Here is a 15,065-nt window from a genome sequence, read left to right as displayed (position 1 = left end):
CCCATGAGGCTCACACGCGCAGCCGACGAAGGCAGCGAGCTCCCGGTGCTCTGTGCTGGTGGGGCGCTCTGTCAGGGATGGCTGGGAGGGATCCTTCCTCGCTGCGAGGACCGTCTGTTCCTGGCTGGAGGCACCTACCTGTCAGAACCCCCTTCGTTTGACTCCTCAGCCAGCGCTGGCAGGCAGCTGCGCCCAGGCAGCCCACTTGGAAGCTAGAGGCCCTTGGCGAAGCAGACCCATCCCCAGGGCAGCCTTTTTTTTAAGCCCTTGGCCCAGCCCATGCTCACCTCATGGGTCCCAAATAGGCTGCCTCAGCCCCAGCTGGAGCCTGCTGGGAAGAGGGGCCATTGCTAAAGCCCCACAGCACATCACCCCCTCCCCTGAGCCTCTCCCCGACCACCAGCTCTGCATCTTCCTCCTAGATGCTCTCCCTCCACTTTTAGGGGGAACGCTGTGTGACACACACCGCCCACCCCACAACAAGGTCTTGTTTTGACTTAGAAATGCCTTCCAGAGTAACACTACAACCTGCCGTTAAAAAAAAAAAAAACACACACACACAAAACCACAAACATTACACCCCACACAAAATGACTCTCAAACTGAGAAGATGTATGTGCAGGAAGCCTGGCTTCAAGGCCTAAGATCTTAAGAATGCAGGGAAGAAGTCCCAGTCACTGAAAATAGATGGCTAGAGAACAGAGCGCGTTTAGAAACACACACACAGTGATTCAACAAAGGTAGCAGTGCACGTGACAGCGCTTCACCAGATTGCACGGCCACGTACCCCGGGTTATTTACTTCCCATGGGCCAGGGTCAGACAAGCTGTCAGGGAGACCCTCCCCTTGAGTCATGAGGCTTGGAAAGGACCCCCTTGCTTTCTAAATTCCTTCTCGGAGAGGAGTCTAGGTGCGGCTGGATCCGATCCCTGCCCCGGCCTTGGGAACCGTTTCCCTCTAAAGGATTGTATCTGCTCCATCAATCCGTTCTATCGCTCAGCTAAGATTGCAAAGTTCTGCACGCTATTAGTCACTTACCCAGATTCTGCTGCGGCAAGGCATCTCTCAACCTCGAGGAGCAGAACCCTACATGAGCATCCCCGCTCAAGCGGAGGTGGTGGCGAACAGGCGGCTGCCGGGCAGGAAGGCTCCAAGGGCTCTTGTCCTGCCCACTAGTTGTAGAGGCAGCTAATTGACTTTTAGTCATATCAGCCTGGGGAAAAAAAAAAATCTAAAGTCCCCACGCCAGAAGGAGTGTTGACTCTGTTGCCTGCGGGGAGGGGAGAAAAGGGGGTTGGGGGGGTGAGGGGGTGGGAAACCGGGGAGGAGGGCACCGCACCACCACACCAGTCAAACAAAGAACCACCAATTCGATAATTCACTATACAGTGCAGTACAATCCCAGACAGTCTAAAACAACAGTCGAAACAATGACAGACCAATGCAATGCAAGACATAACACACCACGGGGCAGCACAAGGCAATACGCAGCCAAATTAAGAACAACCCATCAACACACCCACAATACAGTGCAGTCCTACGACAATGTTTACAGTGACCATCAAAACAATGATGGGGCAATGCAATGCATAACAATACAGGACGGTGTGATGGAACACACAACCCAAGAACTCATTCAGAAACTCACAATACAGTGCAGTACAATCTCAGACAATCTAAAATAACAAGCAAGACAACATCGTCAGGGCAATACAATGCAAGACAAAGCTATCCAGGGTGGTAAAACGCCATACGCATTCAAATAAAGAACAGCCAAGGAAAGAATTCACAGTACAGTGCCATACAGTGGCAGACTATCTATCAGATGTCAGGCGAGACAGCAACAGAGCAATACAACGCAAGGCATAACACGATATGGGGCACTACAAGACACTGCACGGTCAAAGAAACAACAACCTATTAGAGAAGTCACAATACAGTGCAGTCCTGTGACAGAACGTATAAAATGACCTTCTAGACAATGACAGGGCAATACAACGCAAGACAAAACACGATACGGGGCAGTACAAGGCAAGACACACTCACATCAACCACCCCTTAAAAAAAACCCACAACACAGTGCGGTACCATGCCAGAATATATCACGTGGCACTCAGGACTATTATATGGCAATACAATGCCAAACGCAACACAACATGGGGCAGTCCAATGCGAAACAGAATGAAAGAAAGAACAACCTGACAAAACCCCAACATACAGGGCAGCACTATCCCACGGAGCATCAGGTGGTGGTCGAGACAGTTACAGGACAACAGAATCCGAGACGTAACGTTAGACAGTGCAGTACAGTGCAATAGTCAGTCCAATATACAACCCACGAAGGGACCCACAATACTGTGTGTTACAACGCCAACAGATGTGAGACAGCAGGCAAGATAACGACAGAGCAATACAATGCACAACGTAAGACAATAGAGGACAGTATAATGCTAAGATGCATCAGATGGCAGTCAAAACAATGACGCGGCAACACGATTCGAGACCCAACACAAAGGCGGTAACACGGCAATACATGGTCAAAGAAAGAGCACCCGGTAAAACCCCCATGATACAGATGGCTACTGTCCGAGAGTGTCTACAATGACAGTGAAGAGAACGACAGGGCAATACAATGCAAGATAGAATACCACACAGGGCACTACAATGCAATACGCAGCCAAATAAAGAACAAACGTTTAAAAAAAACCGGAAGACCGAGCGGTACATACCGGAATGGTAGTCAGGGCGATTACAGGGCAATACAATGCAAGACAAAACACAACACGGGGCAGGACGAGGCAAAAGGTAGTCAAAATAACAAACTGCCGATCGAAAACCCACAGAGGAGTGTGCTGCAATCCCAGTCGCAGATGGCAGTCGATAAAATGACTGAGCAATAGAATCCAAGACATAACATTATAGGGGGCAGTAGAATGCAATATGCAGTCAAACAGAGAACAACCCATTACAAAACTGACGAGACAGTGTACTACAACGCGAGAATATATCAGATATCAATCAAGATGGTTCCAGGGCAATACAATGCAAGACCTAACAGTATACCGGGCACTACAACCCAATACATGGTGAAATAACAAGAAAACGATTCTAGAACTGCACGGTATTGAGAATTTTTTAACACAATGGCTGAAATGACAATCCAAACAATGAAAGGGTAATACAACACAAGACATATCACTATGCGTGTCAGTACAACCCACTACCCGCTCAAATAAACAGCAAACAGTTATAGGACTGCACGGGATTGAGAATTGTTTAACAAATACACAGTTAAATCAACAACAGCCAATTGTAGGACTACAGTGGACTGTGAAATTTTTAAACACAAAGTCTAAAATCACAAACACGACAGTGACAGGACAATACAATGCGAGACGTAACAGCGTACATGGCAGTACAGTGCAATATACTGTCAAATAAAAAACAGCTGATGAAGGAAGTGACAACATGGTGGTGTATAATGGCAGAATAGATCAGATGACAGTCAAGACAACAACAGAGTGATACTGTGCAAGACATAACACCATACAGGGCAGTACGAGGCAATACACAGCCACATAAGAACCCATAAAAGACATCACAATACAGTCCAGTCCTAGGACAGAATCTCTGAAGTGACCGTCAAGACGAAAGGGCAATAACAATGCAAGACTTAACACCATACAGGGCCGGACAAGGCAATACGCGGTTGTGACAATCAGAGCAATTAACTTCACTCCTAAGAGAAAAGTAGAGAAACATTTAGAAACACGCACACAGTGATTCAACAAAGGTAGCAGTGCACGTGACAGTGCTTCACCAGATTCCATGGCCATGTACCCCAGATTATTTACTGCCTAGGGGCCACGGTCACACTATCTGTTAAGGAGACCCTCCCATTGAGTCACAAGGCTTGGAAAGGACCCCCTTGCTTTCTAAACTCCTCGGAGAGGAGTCTAGGTGCGGCTGGATCCGATCCTTGCCCTGGACTTGGGCAACGGTTTACCTCTAAAGGATTTTAGCTGCGCCATCAATCCATTATATCGCTGAGCTAAATTGTAAAGTTTGGCATGCTATTAGTCACTTACCGATACTCTGTTACGGCATGGCATCTCTCAGCCTCGAAGAGCAGAACCTTAAGTGAGTGTCCCCGCTCCAGGGGAGATGCTGGCGAACAGGCTGCTGCATTGCAAGAGAGCTCAAAGGGCTCTTGGTCTGTCCACTCGTTATATAGCAAACTAACCAACTTAGAGTGTTTTGACTCTGTTGCCAGCCATCCCACAAAGTTCAAGTGCCACTCATAGCAACTCCCGCTGGTTGTTATTGCTCGAGCAGCAGCCTGGGCAAAAAAGGGGGAAAAGGGGGGGTCACATCGCAACAGTGGTCAAATAACAAACAACCCATTAAAAATTTCACAATACAGTGCTGGAGACTAAAATAACTCGCAAGACAACGACAGGGCGATACAATGCAAGACCTAACATTACACAGGGCAGTACAAGGCAACATACAATCAAATAAAGAACAGCCAACCGAAGAATTGACGGTACAGTGCCATACAATGGTAGAATATATCAGAGGTCAGTCAACACAATGACAGAACAATAGAAGGCAAGACGTAACTCAATACGGGGCACTACCAGATGATACACAGTCAAAGAAACAACAACCCATTAAAGAATTCACAATACAGTGCAGTCCTAGGACAGAACGTGTAACATGACTGTCAAGACAGTGACAGAGCAATACAATGCAAGACACAACACAATACGAGGCAGTAACAAGACAATACGCAGCCATACGAAGAACAACTGATTAAAAAACCCAGAATACATTAAAGTGTAATACCAGAATAGATCAGAAGGCAGTCAAGGCTAAAATGGGGCAATATAATGCCAGACGTAACACAATACAGGGCGGTACAAGGCAGTACACAGTCAAAAAACAACCACTTAAAAAACCCACAATACAGTGTGGTACAATGCCAGAATAGATCGCATAGCAGTCAAGAGCATGATAGGGCAACACGATGCAAAACCGATACTGAGCCAGACGGAGCAATACTATTTCAAATACACAACAATATAATATGGAACCGAATTCTTATGCTTACGATGCAAGACAGTCTCAAATGGCAGTCGAGGAAATTACTGAGCAACGTAATGCAAAAACAGCACGCTGCCCGGCAATGCAATATCAGGTACAAAACAATCCGTTCCAGAAACAACATATCGAACTGTACAACTCCACGGTCTCAGATGGCAGTCAAGACATATACAGAGCAATACCATGCAAGACGTAACACAATACAGGGCAATACGATAAAATACATAGGGTAACTTAAGAACGATGAATCAAAAAACCTGCAATACAGCGATTACAATGGCAGATGGCCTGAGACGGCAGTCGAGACGATTACGGGGCAATGCAATGCAAGACAAAATGCGATACGGGGCGGTACCCTGCAAAACCATCCCAGACGGCCATCAGGGAAATTACAGAGCGATATAATGCGAAAACAACGCCCTGCCCAACAACACAATATATGGTCACATACAAAACAATCTGTTAAAGAAACAACATACGGAACAATACCGTGCGAGATGGTTTCAGATGGCAGTTAAGGAAAATACAGAGTGATGCGATGGAAAACTGAAATAGCGCCAAACAATGCAATACAATTTCAAATACACAGCCTTCAAATACAAAACCAAATACTTAAGGATACAATGCCAGAGTGTCTCACGTGACAGTCAAAACAGCGACAGACTGAAACGATTCAAGACGTACCATGATACAGGGCAGAAAAATGCAATACGCGGTCAAAGGAAGAACAAGAGAATAAAAAAAATCCACAATACCGTGCGGTACGATAACAGAATATATCAGACGGCTGTCAAGACAATGACAAAGCCATATGCTGCAAAACCAAAACACAGCCAGGTGACACAACAGAGATTCAAATGCGCAACCATGCGAATCAAAACAAAATGTGGAAGGTTACCATGCCTGATCATCTCAGATGGCAATCAAGACAATGACTAAGGGATACGACGCAAAACCGAGATACAGGCAGCCAAAGTGATACAACTTAAAATACAGACTGATGCAATGCCAAACAAAATACAGAACTATATGATGCAATGCAGTCCGATGTGGCACTCAAGACAATTACGGGGCGCTACGATGCGAAACCGATACGGTGTCGGGCAATGCAATACTATTTTGAATACACAAGACAACACAAAACAAAAGATACATAAGCATACAATGCGAGACATTCTCAGATAGCAGTCAAGACAGTTACAGAGCAACACAACGCAAAAACAATACAGAGCCGGGCAATCCAATACAGTCAGATGCAGAACAATACATCAAAGTAACAACATGGCGAACAGTACAACATGACAGTCTCAGATGGCTGTCAAGAAAATGACCTAGCAATACAGTGCAAGACGTAACGGAATACAGGCGTTACCATGCTAGACCATCTGAGACTGCAGACGAGAACACTACAGAGCAATACGATTCCAGGCTAAACACACACAAGGCAGTGTAATGCAAGATAGTTTCACATACGTTCAGGACAATTACCGCTCCACTTACATGCCTGAAGGGGACCGCTCCTGGACAGCCTGGAGTGCCACGCTAACTTTTAAATGCCTCGCTGCTATTTCCAACCCTATCCCCTCCCCTCCCTGAGGAAGCTCCGCCACCGGTACCTCAACTTCGCTTTCTGAGAGCCGGGACTCTGGAGCCCTGCTCAACAAGAAAAAAAAGTTACCATGTATCAAATCGATTCATCGCGGAGTTGCTGGGTTTCCTCTTCATCACCTGCAAAAACAAACAAGGGAACCCCAATTTCCACAAAATGGTGCCATCAGGCACCATTGTGTCTGTCAACACTAACTTGTACTGCAATATCCCCCACATCAGATGCGCCGTACCCTTCTACTCACCTGCTCCACAGAGATTCGGGATTCAGACTTTGTGGCACTCTCTGGTTCTGGAACTTAAGACACCTAGACACACAATATTACTGTTGAGCTTACGGGAGAGATACCACCCAAAACCCTAACATGTGTGAACCTATTACCACCTCCTGCTCCCTCACCTTGCCTGCCCATCCTCCCGAGGCGTGCAACCTGAAGGATTGCAAACCGCCTGTAAAACCCAACCAGCATGGGTTGCTTAAAACTTGAAAGTTGCTCCATCTGAGGAAGATGCGATACTTCAGCCCACCCACCGCTGCTGACCTTGACTGACTCATCCCCATCCCCACATCCCATGTCATTCATTGCTTCAAGACTTCAAATTGAAAAGAACCAATACATATACTACTCAAAGCCACATCGTCTCTCTAATACCACGTGCTGACTCACCTTCTTACATTGCTCCCCTCTCCTACGCTGCCCTGCCAAGCTTGTCCCGCTGCATCTGCAAGAACATCAGCGAAATCACCCCGAGGCAGAGAGCAATAAGGTCATAATAACAAAGTCTTGCACCTTTTTACAAATACCATCTAAGGTCCAAATACAACCTTACACAAAGAAAATGACAAAAAAAGTCCGCACGATAAGCAGCCATACCCTCTTCGACATGAACTCTTCTTCACTACTGCTGTATTGCCTTTCCAACATGCCTCTGCTCTTCCCAAACAACAAAAATGCAAGAGCTATCCACACAGCCTCCTGATGGCTACCCTGAGATGACTCTCACACCTTTGCCCCGATCTACAGGGATTCATATACTACATATAGACTCTCCACACAATTCCACCCACCCTGGATGCTACGCACCCTGTCAGGGCGGCCCCGAGCCAAACACTCACAGTTACAGACAGACACTACAAAGAACGCTAAAAACAAAGTGCCTCAAAGACGAGAGAAAACTCTCAGCAAGAAGGATGACACCCGGATGGAAGTCACCGTCAGGCAAGAAGACCTGGAGACCACGGTGGTGATGTGAAGAGGCTCTATGGAAGCCCCTGAAACAAAGTTTACAACGTCATCATCTGTGACAAGGAGGGAATGTCAAGACTGATAAGATGTATACGAAGGAAGCCTGGCTTCAAGACCTAAGAACGTAACGACGCAGGGAAGAAATCCCAGTCGTGGAAGTGGGCCACCCGGAAACTTCCAAGACGCAAGACCGATACACGCTTTAAGCTTCTAATGCAAGAAGACCAGCAGTCAAATGGTGCTACACCCACAGGTCCCAGCGTTCGAGACCCTAAGGATGACGCCCGGCATGCCATGTCGTGCTCCTGGACCTTAAAGGTGACCTTCAGACCCAAAAAAGGTCTAAGACACAGAACACGTACCACATGAAAAACACAACAACATGCACAGGCTGGAACTGCCCTGCCAGGGACACACTAGCATCATGACAAACAGTAAGCAACATCTTTTACCTGCCCAAAGGACACTGTGCCCCAGGACAGCCCCCCCCTACTATGCTAACATCAAAGATCCCATTTTGCAATTGTCCACCTCCACCCCTCTACAGCGCCTGACTGTCAACTAAGCTTTCGGAGGGCCGGGCATCTGAATCCTTCCTTGATGCAGTCCACAAAAAACAGCCACCCGATACATTCCCGCTGTCACCAGGTCCCTCCTCTTCCTCTGCAAAAGGAAAAGAAAAAGTAATCCCAAAGGCAGCCACAGCACCAGCAATAAGCATCTTGAGAGGAGATACCAACCTCTTCCACACCACCCTCAGCCTCATGAACTCTGAGGCATTCTGCTTGGCTGCTCAGTGCCAATTCCAGAGTCTGACGCTGTGGCAACAGTTATTCACAGCACCTAAGATACCAAGAAACACAACATTAGCACTACGCTTCTGCCAAACCACCAGTCCCGTGCCCCAGCTCGATACTATCTGGCTCGCCTCAAATGCAAGAGCCTAGAGCACACCAGGCTCCGACGACACCCAAACCCATCTGCAAAACCTGTCCGAGAAGAAATCATGAACCCACCTCCCTTTCCTAGCCATGCCCTGAGGAGAAATAACTGGACTCCAGACGATCCAATGTGAATCAACAGAAGCCGTTTATTAAGCACAGATCATCATCTTTTATACCCTGTGTTGTAGCCATACACGCGACTCGCTTATTTCTGATTAGCTAGTTACACTGTCCACGCGCTGTCCATGCAGCTCATTCACACATCAGATTGGTTACAGGAATTCACATAGTAAACTGCTTAGTCATTAGCACAACATGTTTTCTACCTTCTCAGTTCCCGTTTTTCCCCATGTACTAATTTCATCTTCTACCACCTGTTTTGCCCTTAATCTAATCTCTCATAGTAGGGAGGCTGGCTCACATGGCCATTTTCTCTCAGATACATTCCTACAATACCCCCTTTTTCTTCTTGAGCCAGCAAGACCTTATGCATGGCATTTTCTATCATGTCAGTCACTTTGCAGAGAACACACGAGGCTACCATAATCAATAATAATATAACCAACAATAGCATGAGCCCTTGCTTTAGTAAGTCTGATAACCATCCCGTTATACCCCATGAGCTTAACCAATCATCGAAACCATTTTTGACCACGTTTAATTTGGACATGTTATCCTTCATATCCCATAACTGCTTATGAATGGATGATGAGTGGTCGGAAAGATTCATACAACACATACCTTCCAAATCTTCACATCCATGACCCTGAGCTAACAGCAAAAAATCAATAGCCGCTCGATTTTGCAATGTAGCATGCCGAATGCTATCAACATCAGTAAACAAGCTAGATATGATTTCAATTGTAAGGTTTATCTGTTTACTTGCCCAACGCCCTATCTTATTCAACATATTTAATGCCGTTGCTGTTCCTAGCGAAGGAAGAACACTTAGCCCTATTCTTTGTCCGAGATTCGAAAATGTTATATGGTCATCACAGGATGGAGTGAAGGTATGAACTGTTCTCTTGGCTCTATGTTTCCTGTGTGCTCTGCTCACTGTGTCTTTGGCCGTACGCAGGCCTCTGCTTGTAGATCTGCCACATCTCCCCCTTTTTGTTAAACACCAGACCATTTATTAACAAGGTCGCCATGACTTGTTCTTCTACTCGTTGTGACGCTCTTAGCGGGTTATATACTAAACACAATTAAAAACAGAATCAAAAAGAACCCTGCTAAGGCAATAAATACCCAGATTCCTAAATTTAGCCCAGAAATCCAATTTCTTTGGATTTACCCACGAGAAATCCTTTTGTAATATTTCAAATACATTGCAGTTCATTAAATCTTGAATCTTTAGTATTTGAGCTTTTAGCTGATCATGCAAAGGACGAATATTTTGTTGCAACAACATGTCAAAAGCACCTTGGAAATGGTGTTTAATCATTTCTCAGCCATGCAGCAACGTATTCCAGGGGAGAGATGTAACACAAAGTCTTTGAGAGTTGTACTCCCAATCACAATACAGAGAAAGACGTGGTTTTAATGCATTTTGCCCATTCCCTATCCATATTGCTGCTGTTTTATACCTTACTCGTGTTAAATTTACACAATAAGATTGATTACATTCTCGTATACTTGTATTTTGAGCCGAAGCAAACATACGGATGAGAAGTACAAATCATTACAGAATTTTCTTGCTTACAACTTCTATTTGTTGCAGTATTATCTGTGGTTAGCATGCACCCCAATTTAAGGTGCTTATAATACACCTTCAGTTGTTCAGGCCATTGAACGGTTCTTACAAAATGTCGCTCTACTGCTGTGGATGACAAAGAAGACATGTTTAGAAAATTTAAAACATGAGTTGCTTTATACAATCACTCTTGATGTGTCATATCAATCATCATAGTTACTGGTTTTGAAAAGGTATGTGGCAAAAATACCCACTCTAATGCAGTCAGGCTCTTTGCGAGTGCATCATCCCACTGTCCTATCAGGGCGTAAAGTTGAAATTCTTGTAGGAAGGTGTTCAGTGCGTCTTGCAGCAGTAGTAGACTATATCTTATCTTGCAACATGCTGTAATGTCTTCTGAGCTGTTGGGGTTGATGAACATAGAACTTAGGGGGGGGCGGGGGCAGACACAGTGCTTCAGGGCATCCCCTGTATCTTCAAAGTGTGCTCATGTCTCTCTTGCCCTCGCTCAGCTCATGTCTCTCTCCCCCGAGACAGCCCCCTTATATCCTGCACTGGATTGAGTGGAGAAGTACAGACTAGAGTTGCTGCATGCATGGCCAGTGCACGCAGCAAGTCCCACCAGACCCTCCTGCACTGGATCGAGTAGAAAAGTACATGCTAGAGTCGCTGCACGCGTGGCCAGCATATGCAGCAAGTCTCACTAAACTCATGATCCAGCTTTGCCAACAGCAGCTGTCTGATACGTGACTACATTGTTGTAATCCCTTCTTGTTATCTTCTTCTGTGAAGGTCAGGTTCTCATGGATACACACATAGTTTTTAGAGCAACATATTCTACAACTCGTACAAGGGTATGATGCAAAGCGGCACCTACAACTGATCGTATAATGCTTATTAAACATGGCAAACAGCATACTAAACATAACAGACAAATTCCTTCCACACAGGCAATGAGCATAATTTGCTTCAACCAACCCCATCCCCAAGTCGATCCAGCAAAGAGATTTCACCCAGCGGTCTCCACGAGTTGCTGGTTCGGTCGGTGCAGTTCCTGCAACTGGGCATGGATGGACTTGGAGTGGTCACTTAGATTCATACAATACAGTCCTTTAAAATCTTGACAACTATGTCTGTGAGCTGAAAACAAAAAATCAGTAGCAGTTCTGTTTTGCAGCGTCACATATCAAATACTATCTACATCTAGCAATAACTCAGAAATAGCTGAACTAGTAGCATTGTTAAACTTATCCTTGGCAGCAAGAGAGTCCTTGTTATCAAGAATCCTCGGCAGCAAAAGAGTCCTTGTTAGCAAGATCGCATGCGGACTCCCTGTTCTTGCTGGTACTGTGCTTTGATCTTCTTCCACAACAGGCCAAGATTCTCAAGCAGCTAGATAAGGTGTCTGAGAGTCCATTAAAGACTGAATAACAATTGGTGTGATATATGTGTTTTCCTGCACAGAGGTGCGAGTCCCTTGAGTGTATTTACAATCCTCTTTGCCGATCTTCCGTTGCTTTCCCGTAGTCCACCCCCTTGCTCAAGAGACCGCTTCTGCTTGGGTTCATTTTAGTCTCGCAGGGTATAACACAGAGCAATCTACTAAGGCATGCAATAACACATACACATATAGGAAAAAAACAAAAACATATCTCTATGGTACTGCTTTGAATCAGGTGTCCTATTTCTCTTTTTCTGATGCTTTCTCATATGTATGGCATACTTTTGTGCTAACGTGGCACATTTCCCATCTAATTGTTCCTGTTTGGTTTCCTCCCCCCTCCTTTCTTCCCCCCCCCCCCCCCCCATCACTTACGACTGACATAAAAGTCTGCCTTTGCAACAAGAGCTCAGTTTCTCGTTTTTCCTTAAGTTTCTCATTTTCCTACAGAGCATCCTATAGATTTTGGCTCAACTCCTTTTCCCAATCAACCATGATCTTATAGACAAACAACAAACCACCAGTGATACGCCCTGCACGGGCAAGTTGTTCCCGAGACCATAAACGTGTCGGCTGGTGACAACTCCCCCAATATTACAGGACTTCCATCAGTTCTACAGCCCATCCTGGTGTATCTACCTGGGGTGCGCTTGCCTTACATCTAAACATTGTGTATATACAAACTTCTTCACTTGACGGAGCGTCAGCCCTAGTTGCATACGACAACAGTACCACACTGGGCAGAACACCTGCCCAAGTTGAGTCACCTAACAACACTGCACACAACAAAAAGCAAGCAGTAGCACACATGCTGATCAGCAGGTATAAGCTGGCACCCACACACACTTACACAGCAGACATACAAAAACAGCATTTCTATCTCAGGGAGATGACTGGGAAGGGGAGGGGGCAAGGCGGGCAATGGCAGGAGCAAACAGCTCCGGCTCTGTCCTTCTCTGCTGACATTCTGCCTCCTCCATCGGCCTCAGGTGGAGCAGAGAGGATCAGCAGGGTATCGTCCCAGACCTTCGGACCTGGCCTGTTCAATCCCCCTCCCGTGGGCTGTAATGCTGCAAAAGCCCCGGCTGCCGTGGCTCGCTCCGCCTTCATATCTTGTAAGGTCGATAACACCAACCACCATGTCATTGCTAACGGTGATGCCTCTTTGTCTCCTTTACTTATCACTTCCCACAGTTTTTTCCCAACAGCCTCCCATATTTATGGTTTAAAAGCTGTCTGGGGCTCTGGTGCGAATCCGTTCTCTCTGCACCAGGTTAACAACCTTCGGAGCATACACTCATCGTATTTCACCCATCTCTTAGAGAGGATATGCAGGAGAAGTCTTAATATAGCCCCTTCTTCTTTTGTTACTTGTTGCCCCATCTCCTGCCCTGGCTGCTCACCTCTCTCTGGGTGTCCGTGGCCACATCGTCTGTTTCCTCTATTCCGGATTGCCACCCAATCTGCCTGTTCTCAGTCCAGCTGAGCCGTCCTCCAGCCAGTGGGTCTCCTTCTGGGTCTTCCGCCCCTCGTGTTCCGTTGCTCAAGCCAAGCGCCGATCGGTATCACGTCGGGGTCACCATCTGAGGAGAAATAACTGGACTCCAGACGATCCAATGTGAATCAACAGAAGCCGTTTATTAAGCACAGATCATCATCTTTTATACCCTGTGTTGTAGCCATACACGCGACTCGCTTATTTCTGATTAGCTAGTTACACTGTCCATGTGCTGTCCATGCAGTTCATTCACACATCAGATTGGTTACAGGAATTCACATAGTAAATTACTTAGTCATTAGCACAACATGTTTTCTACCTTCTCAGTTCCTGTTTTTCCCCATGTACTAATTTCATCTTCTACCACCTGTTTTGCCCTTAATCTAATCTCTCATAGTAGGGAGGCTGGCTCACATGGCCATTTTCTCTCAGATACATTCCTACATTACCCGACTTCTGCCAGAACCACGTTCTGAATAGGACCGACAGACAGAGTGCAAGCAGAGGCTTGTGCACCACCTGTAATACAGCAGCTGAGAATGAACCGATGCTCTAGGTCGCCGCTCTCCTCGGCCAAGTCTCTTCCGGTGCCCTATCTGTCATTGCTGTTGCAGCTCAGGCTGGGCATTAAACCAAGTGACAGATGCTCTCTTTTAACTTCTCTCCTGAGGAAGGAAAGAAAGAATGTGAGGGAGACTTAGGAGCTGGAAAAGAAACTGAACTCTTTCATAATGAAATGTAAAGAGAAAAGTAATACCGAGGAGAGACAACAGGAAAAAATAAAATAGGTAAAATATATACACAACCCAGTATCAAGCTCCCAGGATGCCCATCGCTTCACCGGCAGGCACGGGCAAAGTCCAAGAACGGACTTGCCAATGGATTGGAACCGGATTCTGGATCTGGTTGCATAAATGCACAGATCGGGATTGAAGGATGTCAAACAGACAGCAGAGTCCTCAGACGCCAGCCATTGAAGGAAAGGTACCGACCCCTTTGATCCATCTGCTTTTATACTGAGCGTGATGATGATGGGATGCAATACCCCATCAGTCAGATTCGGGTCACCGGTCCCATCTACTCTTCACCGTGGGTGCAACCCCTCTATGCTTTTCTGCTTCCAACCCATCAACAGGGCATACATAAAAGTTAGCAGAGCTGCACTGTTACAGCAATAAGTATAAGCAAGAGCCTCTCCGCATAGCATCCCTTGGCATTAAGTGTAAATATATGCTCTTAGCAATCTGGAAGCGGATACTACCTGAAAAAGACGTCATTATCTTCAGCCTGTTCAGTTAGTTGGAAGAGACTTACCTGAAAAGTAGAATTACTGAAAGGAAAACTGCTTCTGTTGTACCTCAGTCCAGCACAGTAGCACATGGCTACGCAACCTCACTTTCACATGAAAAAAAGTAGTGCCCAATTGTATTCATGGAGCCACCGTTCAGATCTTCCCTTTAATACCTCATGCCAAGCCACCTCCGTATGGCGCTCCTCTCGGTTCCCCTGAGTCACTCTGCCCATCTCA

This window comes from Larus michahellis, chromosome 4 (assembly GCF_964199755.1).
Source record: "Larus michahellis chromosome 4, bLarMic1.1, whole genome shotgun sequence".
NCBI lineage: Eukaryota > Metazoa > Chordata > Aves > Charadriiformes > Laridae > Larus > Larus michahellis.
The sequence above is the reverse complement of the archived record's forward strand: the minus strand, read 5'-3'. Positions refer to the sequence as shown.